Source organism: Saimiri boliviensis, chromosome 1, assembly GCF_048565385.1.
Source record: "Saimiri boliviensis isolate mSaiBol1 chromosome 1, mSaiBol1.pri, whole genome shotgun sequence".
NCBI classification, from domain to species: domain Eukaryota; kingdom Metazoa; phylum Chordata; class Mammalia; order Primates; family Cebidae; genus Saimiri; species Saimiri boliviensis.
In genome coordinates this window covers 231,703,972-231,715,979 of record NC_133449.1, presented here as the reverse complement: position 1 = coordinate 231,715,979, position 12,008 = coordinate 231,703,972, and the positions used below count along the sequence as shown (strand labels likewise).

Sequence of the window (12,008 nt, the reverse complement as noted above, 5' to 3'; positions counted from 1 at the left end):
GTGGGAGGACTGCTTGAGGCCAGGAGTTCAAGACCAGACTGGGCAACATAGCAAGATCTCATATCTACAAAAATTCAAAAATTAATCGAGCATGGCAGCAGGTGCCTGTGGTTGCAGTTACTCAGGAGATTCAGGCAAGAGAATCACTTGAGCCCAGGAGTTAGAGGCTGCAGTAAGCCATGTTCATGCCACTGTACTTCAGCCTGGGTGACAGTGAGATCCTGTTTAAAAAAAAAAAAGAAAGAAAGAAAGAAAAGAAAAGAAAAAGAAAAACCTTCGTGACTTTTTAAAGATTTTATCTCAAAAGCACAATCCATAAAAGAAAAATTTGATAAATTGTACCGAATCAAAAATTAACACTTCCGTTCTTAAAAAGACACTGTTAAGAAAATAAAAAATAAGCCACGGACTGGGGGAAATATTTGCAAATTATGTATGTGATAAAGGACTTGGCTCCAGAATATATAAGAACTCTGAAAACTTAATAAAATTCCAGTGTTATTAGGAATAAAGATAGGATAAATACAAATTACCCTTTCTTTCCAATTGAACAAAACTATAAACCTTGAACAAAATAGATGACGTAACTCTTTGAGGACTCTGAAAAAGGTGAACTGGGGAAGAATACCAGAATTCAAGTTATCAACATGTCAGCATTTCTTTATCCTTCAGCAACTTCCCCAGCCTGAATCTAGTGCAACCTCAAATCTGGTTCAGAGACAGGTGTAGGAACTTTTTATTTGTGGCTGGAACTGCAGAAAAGTGAACTCCTAAAGCTTAGAGAGACTGCAGGAATCTTCTGGGGTCTTTTCCTCTCGTTTTTATCCATTCTCTCATGCCTCGGACTCCAAGATTTCCCACAGCAATGGTGGCAGCTGTTACAGTGGCTACCAACAGGAGACTGCAAGAGCCAAGACTCTAAGTGAAGGGAGACTTCCTCTCCATTTGGGGGAGCTCATGCTGCAGAAGAGCAGATCTAAACTCAGACCTGTTTTTTCCCATCTTTCTACCCTTTCACTGACTGGCACCAGAGGTGGAGCAATTATGAAAGTGGGTGGTTTCCAAAAAGGGAATCTTCAAGGAACCAGAAAGTAACAGAGAGAGATAGTGGAAATCGAAGCGTTCAGGAAAGCAACCCCAATTAGTTTTCTATGAGCGTCTAGGCTCACCTTCCTTATCTTCATATGCATGGCTCTTATCCTAATTAGTGTACCAAACACTTTTAAAACTGAGCTAATAGCATTCTGCCCAGGTCCAAGACAAATTACTAGTAGGGACAAATACAGATAACACTGTAAAGGTATTAGAGCTGAACAAACATTGGAGCCACAGTTCACAGAAGTGAGTTAAAACTTGTCCCTAAGCTAGTCAGGTTAATTGCTTGTTAAAAGAAAAATACCAACAATCTCCATAGGACTTAACAACAAGTTTCATAGTGTCATATTCCAAAGCTCTAAGAGTATAAGCCCAAATTACTTGGTGTATGGAGAAACACAAAAGTCTCAACTAACATGGAAAAACACAACAGTTGCTAATGACAAAATTATACAGATTTTGTATTATAAATTAGATTTACCTGAGAAAGACTTTAAAACATGTTATAAAAATGCTTGCATAGCAATTGTAAACACTCTTGAAACAAACATTAAAACAGAATGTATCAGCAAAGAAATAGAATTAGCCAAATGGAAAATTTTTAACATACAATAACCAAAATTTAAAACTCACTGGATGAACTAATAGCAGAATGGAGAGATGACAGAGGCAAGAGTCAGTGAACTTAAATGGAGAAAATCAATAAAACCAAAAGCCGCGTGTTTAAAAAAAATCAATGAAATTAATAAGCCTCTAGCAAGACTGACAAAGAAAAAAAAAGATAAAAATTAGCAGTGTAAGGAATAAAAGCAGGGATATTACTGTAGCCCCACAGACATGAAAAGGATAATGAGAATATTATCAACAACCCTACACACAAAAATTTAACAACTGATGAAATGGAGCAATTTCTCAAATATTACAAATTACCAAAATCTGTTCAAGCTCAAATAGGTAATCTAAGTAGTCCCATAACCATTTACAAAATTAAATTCATAATTTAAAATGTTCCTAAAAAGATATCTTAAGGTTCAGACAGCAAATCATAATGAAAATTCCAGCAGGATTTCTTGTAGATAGACAAGCTGCTTCTAATATGTATAAGGAAGAGGAGATGAACTAGAATGTGCTGTGAGACATTACATTAAAAACCAAATAAGATACTAAAAACTTTAATTTTAACCTTGTAGTCCCTGCTCTCTAGAAACATATTTTAGACTTTAGGATAACATTGAGTAAATACTTGCATTTTAAGAACAACCGAAGTGTAACAGATGAGCACATGCAAATTAGTAATGAGTAAACTGAAGGAGTAAGTTCTAAGGAGATCTGGAGTAAAAATAATGATCAGATTGGGAGGCTGAGGTGGGTGGATCAAGAGGTCAGAAGTTCAAGACCAGCCTGACCAAGATGGTGAAACCCCATCTCTACTAAGAACTACAAAAATTAGCCAGGCGCGGTGCAGGAGAATCACTTGAACCCAGGTGGCAGAGGTTGCAGTGAGCCAAGATCATGCCACTGTACTCCAGCCTGGGCGACAGAGTGAGACCCCATCTCAAAAAAAAAAAAAAAAAAAACATCATCATCATCAGAGTTCTGGAGATTGGTTGCATGAGAATGTGGGCGTATTTAAAACAACTAATCTGTACACTTAAACATTGAAAAGATGTTAAATTTTATATAGTGTATATTTTACCAAAATTAAAAATAAAACAAATACACTACCCCATTCACTCCCAGCACCAATACTGCTTCCAGAGGCAACCATGTTCAAAGCTATAGCTGCTTCTTTGTAATTTGCCTTTATATTTCTGAAAATATGCAATACTGCTATCTTTTATACTTGTTTTCTCATGTCATCATTTTGCAATCTTTGCTTTCTTATATTAGATGAGCACTAACACTAAGAGCCTTCCTTACCAAGTCTTCACATGAAACCTTGCTCACCTCATCTCCTACCTATATTGCCAGTGTTCCTTTTCACGATACTCTCAAAATTGGTATAACAAATTTTTTGTTAGTCAGTATTCACTATTTACAGTGTTATGGCTGTAATATTAGATGGAAAATGTTATTCACTCTTCAGTCAATTATAGTGGTAGAATTCCATTTCCTCTTCATGATATGACTAGGTATGGATTTCTTTGTTTATTCTACTTAGAGTTTATTCTGTTGTCTTTACTGCATAATGTTTTTTATGAAATTTGGGAAGTTTAAGCCATTATTCCTTCAAATATTTTTTCTGCTCCTTCTTCTCTTCTCCATTTGGAACTCGTACTGCACGTATGTTGATGTGCTTAACAGTGTCTCACATTTCTCTGAGATTCTGTCCAGTTTTCTTCATTCTTCTTTCTCTTTGCTCTTTGGCTTGTGTAACCTCTATCAATCTGTTGTCAAGATACTGATTCTTTCAGCCAGTTCAAATCTACTGAGCCTCTCCAGTGAATTTTTTATTTTGGTTATTTTACTGTTTGACTTCAAATTGCGATTGGTTCTTTTACAAAAAGTTCTCTGTTTTCTCTTCTTTTCTTTTTTATTTTTCTTGTTTTTTTTTTTTTTTTTTTGAGACAGGGTCTTACTCTGTTACTCAGGCTGGAGCGTACTACTGCAGTACTGGAGTGTACTGCAGCCTCAACCCCCCAGGCTCAAGTGAATCTCCACCTCAGCTTCCCAGGTAGCTGGGACTGCAGGCACATAGTCCCAGCTAATTTTTTGTAGTGACGAGGTTTCTCCATGTTGCCCAGACTGATCTCAAACTCTTGGGCTTAAGTGATGGACCTGCTTGGGTCTCCCAAAGTGCTGGGATGACAGGCATGCACCACCACATCTGGCCCTTTTATAAAAATGTCTGTGTCTTTATTGGTATTCTCTATTTGATTAGATGTCATCAATGCATCTTTTACCTCTGTACACTTGGTTTTAGTTCTTTGAACATATTTATAATGATTGTTTTTAATTCTCTGTCTGTTAAATCCAAGATCTGGACCCTCTCACAGGCAATTCTGTTGCCTGCTTTTTCTTATTTTGTATGGGTCACACTTTCCTGTTTCATTGCTTGTGTCATGATTATTTGTTGCTGTTGAAAACTGGACATTTTTGGTAATATGTTGTTTGACACTAGATACTTACTTCCTCCCTTCTCTGGAGCTTGTTTTTGTTGTTGTTTTTTTGTGTACTTAGTAGCTTGGCTAAACTATTTTAGTGGTTTGTTTCTCTCCCCTGATAGTGTGAAGCTTCTGTTCTCATCACAGGGTGCAGCCTTGGGCATGGGACAGTCATCCTGGAATGACTGATCTTAGCAGGGCTCTCCTTGTTTATCTGATTTCTCTTTTAAACCTTCTGTCTCTTTTTTGGTCTCTGCTAATTGCTGTCTGATTGTTTTTTACAATGTCCTGTGATATTAATGGTTCTGTGGACTAATCCAATTAAATTCAGGCAGGGATAGTTTTTGAGGATAGTGTTTGAGGTTTGTTCTGTCTCCAGGAGAACTCTTCTTAACTATCCCTTTCTCTGTTTCTCACTAGTGAACTAGCTGGCCTATGAGTGAGCTTATTGCTCTCTATACAATCTTTTAATCAGCCTGACCTATAATAGAAAATACCAGTTTAGGCCGGGCGTGGTGGCTCACGCCTGTAATCCCAGCACTTTGGGAGGCCGAGGCGGGTGGATCATGAGGTCAAGAGATCGAGACCATCCTGGTCAACATGGTGAAACCCTGTCTCTACTAAGAATACAAAAATTAGCTGGGCATGGTGGCACGTGCCTGTAATCCCAGCTACTCGGGAGGCTGAGACAGGAGAATTGCCTGAACCCAGGAGGCGGAGGTTGCGGTGAGCCGAGATCGCGCCATTGCACTCCAGCCTGGGTAACAAGAGCGAAACTCCATCTCAAAAAAAGAAAACAAAAAAAGAAAATACCAGTTTAATTTTATTGCTGGAGACATCAAGACTTCTGACTTGCTGCTTCTACTTGAACTGGTTATTTTCTAGGTCTGATACACTGCAGCTGTTACCCTGGGGTTTCTTTTGCCATCTTCCTGAGAATTCCCTGGAATGCCCCTTTGAATTCCTGAAATGAAGGGGTCCCAGCAATTACATTCCTAAGTGTATAACCAAAGAAACAAAAACATATATCTACACAGAAACTTGTACATGTATATTTATAGCAGCATTGTCCATAATACTCAAAAGGGGAAAGAACTCAATTTGAGAAGCAAAATGTGACATAACCATACTATAGAATATTAGGCCATAAAAAGGAATACAGTACTGACACTTGCTGCAACATGGATGAACATTGAAAATGTTATGCAAAGTGAAAGAAGGTAGTCACAAAAGACCATATGCTATGATTCCGTTCATATGAAAGTCCAGAACAGCGAAATCTACTGAGACAGAAAGTGGATTAGTGGTGCTTAGGAGTGGGGAAAGGGGTAACAGGGCAATGGCAGCTAAAAGATATAAGGTTTCTTCTTGAGGTGATGAAAACCTAAAATTGACTATGGTAATAGTTTCACATATCTTTAAATATATTAAAAACCATTAAATTATATACTTTAAATGGGTATTTTATATGATATGTCGTTTATATCTCAACAACGCTGATTTTAAAGTAAAGGCCATTAAGATATTTACTGGCAACCTGAAGTTGTCATCGAATCTTGCAACTCTACCAGTACATGAGAGTAACTCTTTAACAGAACCTCTTAAGAAACTTCCCCTCACATCCATTGGCCAGGTTTGGATCCCCTTCCCCTTTCCTAAACCAATCACCAGTATGGAACTGAGATCACCAGGGTTAGTCTTTTTTCACACTGCTGATAAAGACATACCTGAAACTGGGCAATTTACAAAAGAAAAAGGTTTATTGGACTTACAGTTCCACATGGCTGGGGAGGCCTCACAATCCTAGAGCAAGACAAGGAGGAGCAAGTCACATCTTAGGTGGATGGCAGCAGGCAAAGAGAGAGTATGTGCAGAGAAACTCCCATTTTTAGAACCATCAGATCTCATGAGACCCATTCACTATCACAAGAACAGCACAAGAAAGAGCCGGCCACAGACTCCGTCATCTCCCAGAAGGCTTCTCCCACAACACACGGGAATTATGGGAACTACAAGATGAGACTTGTGTGGGGACACACAGCCAGACCATATCGCCAGGATTACAGCACATTAATCATGACTTAACCAATTAGGAAATGAGTGATTACATAAATAAAATTATGGTTCTGCCTTACAAGAAGGAAGGAGGAGTGGCTATTGGGTGGGTCAGCAATAGTGTCTGCTACACACTTGCTTAGTGTTTTCAAGTTTCCATCCCTTTCCACTCTCTTAATTTTTCCTCACAACCACCCTATGAAGTTAACAGGAAACACAGCTACATTGTTGAGATGATGAAACTGAGTCTCAAAAATGTAAAGTACTTTAGCCATGTACACTGCCTGTTCAGTAATAAAGCTAAGACTTGGACTTAGGTTTTTCTGACTCCAAATTCAATTTTTAAAATTAGAATTTAAAAAAATGCCCTACAAATATAATTTCTATTAACAAGGTATTACTTAACTTAATTTTTAGAACTCTGCACTGAAAGATCCTGCAGATCACAAATCTTATTTAAAGCTCTCTCTTACTTTCTCCTCTAACAAACACAACCAGTTCATTCTCTCCAGTTGACCTCTTTTCAATACAGGCCACTACACCAATAGATTATCCTGTGTTCTTATTCAAAGAATTGTTTTGCTAAGGATTATGCATTCCTACTAGTGAGTTTGTTGTAGATTCCATGGAATTAAGCAGAATGCAGTAGAATTTAAAATTGATTTATCTGTCTTAATCTCTAATGGCTTTTCATTCATAATTATAGTATTTGTAATGAGTGCATTCGTGATGACAGAAATCCACCATAACATATTCCATTGTCTGAATTAGCTTCAGACCCTTATTTAATGACTTATTAATCAACCACAGGCAGCCAGCAGTGTATCACATTAAGTCTGTGAACAACAGAAGGAAAGAATTTCTTTTTCCTCTCTAGGTAACCCGTGGAGCAATATTTAACAATATGAATCTGTTCGAACATCCATCCACAGTTCTATTACATCTGCAGTTCTATTAGTAAAGGTCAGCCTAGGTTAGTTCACTGTCAGCAGCCAGAAAGGTGCAAGAATAGATTAGCTTAATTGCTTTATTGTTACTATCACTATGACTATTTAGAATGCCGGTACATAAGACTTCCAAGATACTAAATCTCCATTTAGGTTACCAAGAAGCATTAGTTAAGTTTGGATTCTTACCGAGAGCCACCCTAATTATTAATACTACAGATGAGCACATCTAAGACACTTCATAAATCAGTAATGGGTAATGTATATTATAATTACTTTACCACCTATTCCCTTTCTACCATCCTTAGAATTTAAGCAGTTAATCAATGAATATAATATCCCACTAGGCATTCATAGCCAGTACCTATAGATACAGAACAACAATATTATGCCTCTATCTAGGTAAAGTATGAAAACACTAAATGTATAATTTTGTTAGCTTACTTGTTTATGGAGAGCAAGGATTCTCAACTTTGATGCTCACTGGAATTACCTGGAGAGCATCACAAAATATTTATGCCTGGGTGCCACCCAGAAGCAAACAGAATTGGCATAGGGAGCAGCATGGACACGGATTTTTAAGTTTCCCAGATGATCATGAAGTTAAGAAAAGCCGTGGTCTATAATTATATGGGTTGAGTGACAGAAAGAGAAAGAGAAAGAGATAGAGAGAGAGCGAGAGTGAGTGCACATGCTGGGGGCAGTCCGGAAGAGAAGGTTAAAAATTAAAAATCTGCCGGGCGCGGTGGCTCAAGCCTGTAATCCCAGCACTTTGGGAGGCTGAGGCGGGCAGATCACGAGGTCAAGAGATCGAGACCATCCTGGTCAACATGGTGAAACCCCGTCTCTACTAAAAATACAAAAAATTAGCTGGGCATGGTGGTGCATGCCTGTAATCCCAGCTACTCAGGAGGCTGAGGCAGGAGAATTGCCTGAACCCAGGAGGCGGAGGTTGTGGTGAGCCGAGATCGCGCCATTGCACTCCAGCCTGGGTAACAAGAGCGAAACTCCGTCTCAAAAAAAAAAAAAAAAAAAAAAAAAAAATTAAAAATCTTTGGACATAAAATTTGTCAGGTGACACCTCAACTTTCCTGGTAGAAAAATGATGTTTAAAATTCTGAACACTGAAATCAAATTAATGTATAAATGCATTATTTTATTTGGTACTCACTTATTTTATTCTTCTTACAAGTAAGTTAAACCTTGTTTCAAGTAATAAGGATTCAAAGATGCCATTCTCTTATGGAGTCTTAAGTAGCAATGGAAACTTTCTGATTAAGACAGAATGAAAAGGCTTATCATTTTTCCTACCTGATTGAAAGCTAAAACATTAATTAAAATAATTATGATTGTATTCCACAGATGCTAAAATACACTTAGTTGGCATATTTTGAACATGTTTGGTTTTGTTTCACCTTCATATTATTGGGGTAAACTATATGGCACATGTACTTTTTAATTATTGTATTTCTGTACATCATTTCTTCTGTTAACCTCTGTTTAATGAAATTTTGTAAAGATTTCTGAGCCTAATTCATAGATTTTAGTGTCTTATTACTGCTAGGAACTTACAGTCTGTGCATCTGCCAGTGAAACTTGAATTCTTCAGTGGCATGGCCTTTCTTATTGTTGCTAGTGGTCAGCATTCACTAGAAAACTAAATTAGCTCTTAAACTGAAAAAGAAAAATCTATAATGTGTCCTTTTTCTAGAGTAGAAAATAACAGCAGAAGAATTCACAACAGTCTAGATACATTGCCATAGCCACAGATCCTGTCTTTTTTCTAATTAGCAAAGGGTTTCCTTGGGAACTAAATTACTATTCCTCATTCATCCATCTGCCTCCTTCCTCCTTGCATTCAGGGAAAGTATAAAAGTTACTTTCCACACAATACTAGACATGACATGAAGTTGCCAAGATTTTTGTAAACCACCCATTTAAAAGGGCTAATATGCCTTTTTTTCATAAAAATTTAAACGTGTTTTAACAGAACAATTTCCAAAAACAGTTAATCATTTCCACATAGTATTTGTCAGCTTTTAAGTCTTCTTTTTAAATGTTATGATCCCAACTTATTTTTTTTAGCTCGCTTGACTATAGAAGACCCTCTAAATGATAACAAACAAATAAAACCTTTCTGCTCCATGTTTCAACTGAAGTAGCCAAATTCTAAGGTCCACAGAGGGCTTTTCATAGTCAATGACTGCATAGTCAAACATTTATTTTTCTTCTTTTGCTTTACAAAAAATTTTCATTACTTTCTTCTTTGTACTCTGAGTCAAAGCCTCCCTACATGTGTTATGCTGATTGTTTTATTTGTTACTCAAACAGAAAAAACAGCATTTCTTTAAAACATTTTTCATACAAGTAAGTATAGCACACCATACAAAATTAAGGAAATATGTGGGGGGAAATCACCTAAAATACCACCTTTTACATCATTCTTAGCATTTTGATGTATTCCCACCAGTCTTTTTTTTCTGTACACCTATATCTACACATAATCATATTGCAGATTCGTTTTTGTATGTGTTTTCCAGTTACCATAGCCTAGACATTTTCCATGTTAATGTACAGCATTTATATCCATTTTCCATGTTAATGTATAGTGTTCATATCCATTTTTCTTTTTAACTTCTTTCCATTCTTTAAGTCTTAGTGCAAAGGTCTCACCTTTAGTTAGCAATGCCTGTCTTAACATCTCAGAATAGATCAGGTTCTCTTTGTCTTTGCTTTTATAGAATCATGTTTCTTTCCTAGATAGCAATCACCATAAGTGTAATTATTGCATCATCTGTGTTCCCCACAAGGGTATAAGCTCTATGAGAACGAAGACCATGTCTACCTACTTTTGCTTATCATTATGTAACCTGATCAAATCCTGAAACATAGTAGACACTCATATTTGACAAATAGAGTAATGGTCACTTAATGACAGGGATCTGTATGAGAAATGTGTCGTCAGGTGATTTTTGTCATGGTGCCATTGTTGAGGGTATTTACACAACCCAGATGGTATAGTCTAGTACACACCTAGGCTATATGGTCTAGCCCATTGCTCCTAGTCTACAAATCCATAGGGCATGTTACTCTACTGAATGCTACAGGCAATTGTAACACAATGGTAAGTATTTGTGTATCTAAACATAGAAAAGGTACAGTTAAGATATGGTATGAAAGATTAAAAAAAAAGGGGGGGGTCTATTTGTATAGGGCACTTACCATGAATGTAGCTTGAAGGACTAGAAGTTGCTCTGGGTGCGTCAGTAAGTGAGAGGTGAGAGAACGTGAAGGCCTAGGACATTACCGTACACTACTATAGACTTTACAAACACTGTATACTTAGGTTACACTAAATTTAATTTTTTTTTCTTTTGGCGCTTCACGTGGAAGACAGCGGTGTCCGGTCCCAGCCTCCTCTGGGAGCGGGCAGTTGGCGACCCTGCGCGCCCTCAGTAGGTGCCCAGACAGACTGAAGCCATGGCCATTCTTTTTGCCGTTGTTGCCAGGGGGCCCACTATCCTTGCCAAACATGCTTGGTGTGGAGGAAACTTCCTGGAGGTGACAGAGCAGAATCTGGCTAAGATACCTCCTGAAAATAACAAACTAACGTACTCACATGGCAATTATTTGTTACATTACATCTGCCAAGACAGGATTGTATATCTTTTTATCATGGATGATGATTTTGAACGTTCCCGAGACTTAAATTTCCTGAATGAGATAAAGAAGAGGTTCTAGACTATTTATGGTTCAAGAGCACAGACAGCACTTCCATATGCCACAGAGAGTGAGTTCTCAAGTGTCTTGGCTGCGCAGCTGAAGCATCACTCAAAATAAGGACCTAGACAAAGTGATGGAGACTTAAGCCCAAGTGGATGAACTGAAAGGAATCATGGTCAGAACCATAAATCTGGTAGCTCAGCCAGGAGAAAGATTGGAATTATTGATTGACAAAACAGAAAATCTCACGGATTCTTCTGTCACCTTCAAAACTACTAGCAGAAATCTTGCCCGAGCCATGTGTATAAAGAACCTCAAGCTCACTATCATCATTATCATCGTATCAATTGTGTTCATCTATATCATTGTCTCACCTCTTTGTGGTGGATTTACATGGCCAAGCTGTGTGAAGAACTAAGAAAGAAAAAGTTAACATTAACTAAGGATATGAGAGAACAAGGAGTTAAAAGCAATCCTTGTGACTCAAACCTTTCACATACTGACAGATGGTATCTGCTAGTCTCTTCAACCCTCTTCTCACTTTTTAAAATCTTGTTCTATGCATCCAGGTTTATCTTTGTCTTATTAACCAGTTTATTCCCTCAAACTTCAGATTGAACCATTCATTACAGCAGTAGCCTTAAAAAGGCTTTTGTTTATTTCTTTGGTTTGTTAACTAGTGTCATCCATTTAAAGAAACATTTTTGTTTTTAATTGTACAAAGCTGTCGCCACTAGTCTTATGAGCGATCTACTAAAACTGTGGAGAAACTGTATGTGCACACAAAAGTATTCAAGAGACAGTATTGCTAACATCTCATCTTCATGTCTTTTGTTATTGAGAAGTTTTAAGTTCTTCAAAACAATATAAATGGATAATAGTTGTTATTTGGGAAATTGTAATGATGTTGGTGCTGCTTGCTTCTAAGAGCTCAGACAAGTAAAGTGTGAAACATTCTTATTTCAGTTAGACGGGGAACATTTTGCTAGCCCATTAGAAGCACACAGAATTATCCTTGTCCCCCTAGTATTCACTTTCAGGAATGAAGTTCAGTGTGCTGATCATTTACGATACAGATAGCTTG

At 37.5% G+C, this 12,008-nt stretch overlaps 1 pseudogene; it reads left to right on the top strand.

Moving 5' to 3' along the window:
* The first annotated feature begins 10,610 nt into the window (after nucleotides 1–10,610).
* LOC101027691 (vesicle-associated membrane protein 7 pseudogene) lies at nucleotides 10,611–11,375 on the top strand (annotated as a pseudogene).
* Nucleotides 11,376–12,008: the final 633 nt, after the last annotated feature.